Source organism: Neolamprologus multifasciatus, chromosome 19 (genome assembly GCF_963576455.1).
Source record: "Neolamprologus multifasciatus chromosome 19, fNeoMul1.2, whole genome shotgun sequence".
NCBI classification, from domain to species: domain Eukaryota; kingdom Metazoa; phylum Chordata; class Actinopteri; order Cichliformes; family Cichlidae; genus Neolamprologus; species Neolamprologus multifasciatus.
The window spans coordinates 2,422,071-2,430,108 of NC_140457.1; the positions used below are offsets into that span (position 1 = coordinate 2,422,071).

The window sequence follows — 8,038 nt, forward strand, 5'->3', positions numbered from 1 at the left end:
AGCTCGATGTGGGCTTCCACATAGTGACACACATCCACACCTCGGTCCCTCCTTCCTCGCCTCTTAAATGAGGCTTCTCAACACCTCCGGTCCAGCTATTCCGACTGTCATCGCTTTGTTCTGCCATTACGGCTTCTCTAATAGGATCGTCGCAGTCCGTGCATTTCTATGCGAGTGTGTGTTACTGTACGTGAGACGCAGGGAGGGGGCTGCAGAGTCCCCGATGACTGATGCTCACACCCTTCTCATAGCTGCCTTTTGTAGGCTGTGATCTGGCCATTATTACCACTATATGAGGTGCTGAGATGTGAGAGCCGGCCTGTTCAGCGTCCACGTGTAATTACCAAACTGATTTGAGATGTGAGCCCTAATGGTTTGCTCATAGAGCTGTCTGAAAGGCTGGCAGTGTTAGGCAGAAGGTGCTGGGAACACGGTTGCATTCACGAACACAAAGAAGGAGATGTCATAAGGTGCATGTGAGACAAAGGGAGGGCTATAATCACAGCCACCACCGCCACACCCTGAAACAACTCCTTACTTGTTTCTAAATATGGCAGCTAAAATAAAAGAGGCCATGGCAGTAGCTCACACAATATGCGCTTAAAGATAAGGTAGAAAAAAGCCAGGGTGAGTTGGAAAGGCTTTTAATTGAATACAACAGGGCTGATCCAAGTGATAGCTTGTAGACTCCTGAGGGCCTAACTAATGAGAAATCAATGGCTTAGACGAGCAAAGTGTGTCACAGCGGCCACCCTTTTGCAGCAATGTTATTAGGGTCTTTAAAGGACAGACACAGCACTTAAAGCCCCTGATTTACATGCACTTACATTAGTATTACATTAAACCCTCAGTTCTTTTAGTGTAATTCTATTTTTTTTTGAGTCGAGCATCTTTTAAAATGCTTTTCAAACTGTGGACCTGCAAGATATGTGTCAGGGCTGAAGATGATGAATATATATACTGTTTTTTATATAAAGCTGCATGGAGAGCGGCGTGGGAAGCGACATATTTGACAGACGTGTCATCCACACATCGCATCATGTGTTTGTCTGACTGCCCGTCTGCAGCACGATCGTTCATTACCGAGCAGTGAGGGGAGCTGGATGTGTTTGCTCATCGCTTGAGTTGTAGGTGAAGAAACTGTCACGAGGCTCCTACAGAGTGATGAGCTGAATTACTCTTTTGTTTGGCTGCGTGTGAGAAAAGATTGAGACGGCCGTGTGACGAACAGGATGGGACTGTAAGATAAGTATAGAGCTAAGTGTCGGCACCTGAAGCCAGCATAACAACAAAAAGTCATAAAACGGTTCTTGTTAACCCAGTTTTTAAAAAAAGGATATAATCCATGTTAGTTTGCAGAGTGTCATCACATACAAAATCCCTAAAACTGCCTCAGGGAAAGCATAGTTTTCTTTCTGTGGTTGATTGCCTGCCTCCATCCATCTATACTTGCACTCATTACCATCTGCAAAATGAATCACTTCAAGGTAAGTGCAGTGAAGTTGTTAAAGGATATCCACAACTCCCAGAGCTTTGAAGCGGGGATTATTAAGACAGCATTATGTTATCCATCAGTCATCATTGAAATGATTACGGATTCTGCACACGTACGAAATGCACGAGAGAATCATGCTGTGATTGGTTACGATACGATGTAAAAAACAACACAATCAGCTACAAAAAAGCCCATAAACTGCTTCAAAAGCTTACAGCTTATTATAGCATGAAGATAAGAAAACCTCCTGACACTATTTCACAACTGATGTTATTCGTGCACATCACAACTCACATGACTAGTTATGGTAAATACCCACAGTGGCGTCAGATGAGCAGCAACAAAAATAAAACACTAAGAAAGGAATCAGCCAATCGGGAGTTTTAAAACTGTAGAACAGGAAGTGATTTGTTGTGGCCATGTCATAGGTCGTGTCCAAATTCATGGGCTGCATCCTCCCGAAGGTTGGTTAGGCCGGAAGTAAACGGCGGTTCACTTTAAATTGGACGGTCTAGCCTTCTGATTAGCGTCACCGCTGTCTCGGTGGAGTTTAATAAACTCGCCGTCTGCTCCTTGCTATCTAAAATATAACAGGACACTGAAAAAAGCCCAACAATAACATTTTTAGGTTGTCTAAGTGACTTATATATTATGTTTAACCCGAGTAGCGAAACTCTGCGGTGATGTGAAAATGATGTGCCGGGAGTTGTGCTGTTTTCGGCGGCTTCAGTGACCCTCGAGCTCCCGGCGAGCTATCGAGCTGGTGGGTAGCAGACGTCTCCGAAAACGTCGAAGCACTTTTGCAAATATGCGATGTCTTGATAAACCGAGCAGATATTTGATGTTTACACAGCTACTTTCTCGCCTGAAAATATGTTAAAAGTTTATTTTGTGACCCAGAAAGATTAGTAAGAGTAATTTTAAAACTTAGTAGCGGGCGCCATTGTTGGAAACTGGAGCTTGGCTGGGCCGCGCTATGAATTCTGGGATATGGTGGGCCACGAAGGACACACCCGACCCATCCTTCAAATTCTGGGAAAAGGAGGACGCATTTGTCGGCTGCATTCGGAGGAGTCTACGAATTTGGACAGCCTTCAGCGCGTCGCTGTGACGTAATCGGTCTACAAATGCGGCCTCAGGAGGAAGCAGCCCATGAATTTGGACACGACAATAGTAAAACGTGCACAAACCCCTCGTCAGACTACTTGTTGATGTAACTGTATGTGCAGTATATCCAGCGTGTGGTATGATGCGTGGCCCTGTCTCAGACCTGATGAGCATCTGAAAGCTGCTCCATAGTTTGACCGTCGAGGCTGCACAAGGAGAACTTTGTGAAATACAACATCTTCTTTATCCCTTTAAGCCTCTGTGTTTGATCTAAACTGACTTTTTTCCTGTTTACCACTTCCTCTCAGGTAACCATGCCCACCTGCAACAGCTCCAAAACATTCAGCTCTCGCTTGCTTTTACAGTCGGCAGCTCCGGAAGAAAACTGTCAGTCCTGAAACAAAAACCTGTTTGTCGTCCAGGCTACGTCAAAGTTGGTGCATGGTGGCGCCGTACCATGTCTAAGCTCATGGAGGGCATGACTGACGGAGGACAACCCGGCGCACGGTTAGCGTGACATCATCTAAAAATGCACCAAAGTACACACGGCTGTCCTTTTCTTTGCCCGAATGTGGGGCAGACTCGACACTGACAAAGTTAAGAGCATGTTAGCGGCTGAATATATATCCCACACGAGAGAGCAAAGAATATAAATGATTGAGGGACTTTGGAGAGATTACTTTATGAAAGACAGATCAAGACTGGACAAGCCTCATCTTTTATAGACTCAGTGAAAGAGAATAAGGAAACAGTCTGCAGCTCTGGGCTGGCGTGACAGTTTAAGCTGCTTTAAACCTCTTCACTCCTGCAGCCACAGCCCTGCAGGCCAGTGGAGGGGAATCCACAGCAAACACGGTTTGACTGAGTTATCGCGAGCTAACACCGAGTCAAATGATCGAACACATTACGAGCCAACAAACATGCCTAAAAATCAAAAGCTTCATTCAGTAAAAACAGTAAAGGCTGATTCCAATGAGCTAAATGCAATCATTCACTCTGAAGTGTAACGTGATTTGTGTTGGGCTAAATTTAGCTCGCTCAAACTCAATAAGAGCAACGAGACGAGCTGAAAACAAACAACGTCGAGCAGAAAGTCTCAGGATGGATCTTTATCGCAACAAATCTCACCCAAAAAATTAGTCTTTTGCTAATAAATGAAGTAATTGGTGTGTTTTGAGGATGTCTGCTGCAATGTCTAAAGCATGAGAACCAAACTGTTGTTGCATCATTAGGACTGTGACTGTCCCTCTACCGTGCCCACTAAGGTAAGGTTCCCACACCCATAACCTCCTCACTCCCTGCTGACAAATACTTTCACACCCATGTGAAGGGAAGCTGGGCGCTCTTACAGTCACCTTGTTAAAAACCTGCTCATTTCACCTCTTAATTGGAAACAGACAGTGCTCTGGGTCTTTAGCACAATATTAGCAGCTACTAGTGTGATGCACTGTAACAGAGGGCACCAAATCTAAGGGAAGGGCAGCCGAGGGGAGTGGTCTGTCTGACATGTCGGTTATTAAACAAAGCAGGACCTGGAAAGCTGATACCATCCTCCAAACCACTTGGACTGGTTTGTTTACAGGCCTTGTGGAGGGAGACGTTTAGCTCAGCCTTTGTGATTGTAAGATTACGTTAGCATGTTTGCGTCTTTGTTTTCAGCTTATGAGCATTCAGGGATAAACGTCAGTTAGTTCAGAGGAGATAAAGTTCAGTAAAAGAAGAAAAGACTGCTTTGCTGTTGCCGATCCCTCCAACGAACAAGTCACACTTGGGATTCTCTACCTTAAAATGATGTGCACACACAAGTTCGATGCCTGGATTTATTCTGCTGCAATGGTTAGCATGTGCAGCTAACTAGTTACCTTCATCAGTAACTTTTATCCAGTGCCAGAGAAGACTTCTTTATCTAAGTGAGTTTGTGTGGTTGCAGGATTATTTATCCAGGGTACACTCAGTCGTGAATGAACTGTAAGTGACGAGTCATTAGCCAATGAATGTGCGGTTTCACGGCCAAACAGGTGGTGAAGGTGGAAATGTTTATCTGGACTACAGGAAACAGGACCAATGGGTGAAGTCATGGTAGCTTCATCCATCTTTTATGCCATGTATGCTAAGGACTTCAAATACCAGCCATCCATCCATCCATCTTCATCCGCTTTATCCGAGGCCGGGTCGCGGGGGCAGCAGCCTAAGCAGAGAGGCCCAGACCTCCCTCTCCCCAGCCACCTCCTCCAGCTTATCCGGGGGAACACCAAGGCATTCCCAGGCCAGCCAAGAGATATAATCTATCCAGCGTGTCCTGGGTCTGCCGCGGGCCTCCTCCCGGTTGGACATGCCCGGAAAACCTCACCTAGGAGGCGCCCAGGAGGCATCCTTATCAGATGCCCGAACCACCTCAGCTGCCTCCTTTCGATGTGGAGCAGCAGCGGCTCTACTCTGAGCCCCTCCCGGATGGCCGAACTTCTCACCCTATCTCTAAGGGAGAGGCCAGCCACCCTTCGGAGGAAGCTCATTTCCGCCGCTTGTATCCACGATCTCGTCCTTTCGGTTGCTACCCACAGCTCGTGGCCATAGGTGAGGGTAGGGACGTAGATCGACCGGTAAATTGAGAGCTTCGCTTTTACACTCAGCTCCCTCTTCACCACGACGGACCGGTGCAGCATCCGCATCACTGCAGCTGCAGCCCCAATCCGTCTGTCGATCTCCGGCTCCCTTCTCCCATCACTCGCGAACAAGACCCCGAGATACTTGAACTCCCAGGATAATCCTCCACTCTGACTTTTACAGTGAGCAAAGTGTCCAAAATGGAATCAGTTTTGTTTTCACTGTGATCCAAAACGAGAAGTGTTTCCTGAGGATCATTTTTCCATAGATTTAGGATCTGCAGCTTTTGAGTTGTCATTAAAAAGTTTCATCAGGTTGACCTTCACTTTTATACACTATCATCATCAAAGATTCTTAGCATTCATCCCGTCGGGATGCGTCATCAGCACCAACAAACTGGGGACTGTAATCAAAGTATTAATCTTACACTGAAGATGGTACAGTTTGTCTGTGAGACCGGGATAATAAAGATCATTACAGAACGTCTTACAGCATTATTCTCTTAGTCTTTCCAGGTGGAAATGTTTATTTATAGTGAGGCCGACCACAAAAAAGCACTCAGGACGTTTCTGTTTTGTAGCTGGAGGTCTCCCCAAGTGCTGCGGTGTGCAGACCTGGCCGTGTCCAGCTTGTAAAGCATTGTGGATGTGAATGTCAGGTCAGTTATGTGAGCCATTTGGGAGAAGAAGGAGGCGAAATTCTCAAAGGTGAGTGCTAATTATGTAATGACGTCGAGCTAGCTAAAGTTCATCCGTGGGCTGTTAATATTAGGGTCATAGGAGCCTCGCAGGACTGTAGAGACGAGCAGTAATAGTTTGGTAGGTGATCTTATGACATAAATCTATTTTAAATCATTTTCCAATGTCAGGCGAACCACTCATACAGATTAAATAACCCTAACTGACAGCAGAGCTACAGTGGAGGAGGGGCTGGTGTGATTTTGTCACTACATTTCGACAGCGTGTTCAGGTGCAGAGTGTTTGCACGCAGCGCCATGCTCTGCACTTTGTTTAGCAGCTGCGAACAAACTGAGAAGCCAGTCGTTAGAGTATCTGATCGATTAACATCCTGACATTTGGCTAAATAAACCTGATAAAAATGACTAGCAGGCAGTTTTCGCCTCCAGGTGTGACTTCCAATAAACGAGTCACATCTCTGCCTGTTGGTGTTTGCAGTAAGTGAGCATGCCCAGAACTCACCACTACCATCAAGCGCTTCTTGCTGCCCCTCTGACATTTGTGGTCTCCGTAGCAGCTCTGTGTGTTTACCTATTAGCCTGTTTACCTAATAATAGCTAATGGATGTGTGTATGTGTGCATCACTTTTCATTTGGGCTGTGAAATCAGATTCGTTCTCCTGTGTGCTGTGTTGCGTGTGCACACTCACATGTTTGATTCGAGCACAGTGCGCGTATGACGTGCACGAGAAAATCCTCCACGCTCCACAGAAACGCTTCTAGCTGGCTCCGCTTGTTCTCGTGTGCTGTTAAAAATACTAAAGCACATCTAAGTGGATAATGAAGCGGATATCTGCAGGAGGGAAACGCTCCAGGTCTTAGGGAATACACAAGACACCCCAGACAGGTTTAGTGCTGTTGAATCACGAGGTCATGGGAACCATTTGGTTGAATTCTTGTTTTCAGTCATATTTAGTTATTGAAATCATTTTTAGGTGTGTTTATGAGAGCATTATCATCTTAGCGAAGTTGTCCACATGCAACACTAAGGTTGGGATTATATTTGCGTGTGAACAGACTTCTTTGTGGCCCCATAACTCAACGAGGCCTTGAAAGATAAAAGCTACTGCTTTGTCAACTATTAAGTTCAAGTGTAATTAGGGTCATATACTGGGACCGGTGTGAAACGTGGGAGAGAAGAAGCAGGCAGATTTATGTGGGCTCAACTTCTCCCGAGGTTCTTTGCACGTTGGTCCAGCAGCTCTAGCAGCTTTGCTAGAGTTTGGTTTGCTTTTGTTCTCCACTAATCAAAAATAAGATCATTATGAAGCACGTGGATCTACGGCACTGCAGCTGGTAAACTGCTACTTAACAAGTTAGCTTGTTGCAAGTACTCAGTAGTGACAGGGTCATTTCAGCAATCGGGTTTTGGGAGAGTTGAGTCGTTTTGTGACGCTGTACTCTGATCCCGCCTTCGAACACGTGTAATGAAAGTATCGAGGCGTGTACATATATAAACTGTGCTTACATCAGCTGTACTGTATCAGCTGGGCAGAACATTTATGAATCCACATCTGATAAAGTATAAACCACGACAGCTCGCCCACACATGCAACACTAACTGGCTCAGAGGTCACTTTGCTGATGTTTCTGTTTTAATTATGATGATGGAAACTAAAGTCCTCCCATAAGTAATGTTTCTGTTATTTTGGTCAGCCTTACTTGCTCAGTATGACTTCATAAGGAAACCTTTACACGGTACATGTGATACCCAGCTCCCCTCTTTTCTCTGTGCAGTTAGTTTCGCCGTTTACCCCCCGAACCAACAGCCAAACCTCACTGACACTTATTCTTCCTAACAGAGAAACTCTTTGAGATGAGTGCAAGTTTCACGTTTCTCATTTTCTCCCCGGTGTCCCACACAACAACACAGAATGTGTGCGTGTGTGTGTTGGCAGTAGTGTACGCTGTCTGTTTACTCATTAGAAACAAATCCCTCTGTTACCCTGTAAAACATGGTGACCCTCCTCTGCCGACTCCCACTGACGCGTTTGTTCCTGTTCTCGTCTTCGTTTCCATGTTCAGTTTTCTGCTGAGTTTAAATTCGAGTTATCTTTGTGACTCAAGCTGCATAAAAGCCTCATCAGATGTTGTGC

General features: G+C 45.6%; 2 protein-coding genes across 2 annotated transcripts in view; both read right to left on the reverse strand.

Moving 5' to 3' along the window:
- tiam2a (TIAM Rac1 associated GEF 2a) overlaps positions 1-8,038 on the reverse strand; it is a 94,174-nt gene that overhangs the window by 70,727 nt on the left and 15,409 nt on the right. The gene's annotated exons all lie outside the window — the stretch shown is intronic.
- The window catches only part of scaf8 (SR-related CTD-associated factor 8), a 52,654-nt gene that overhangs the window by 6,585 nt on the left and 38,031 nt on the right, over positions 1-8,038 (reverse strand). The window lies entirely within an intron of this gene.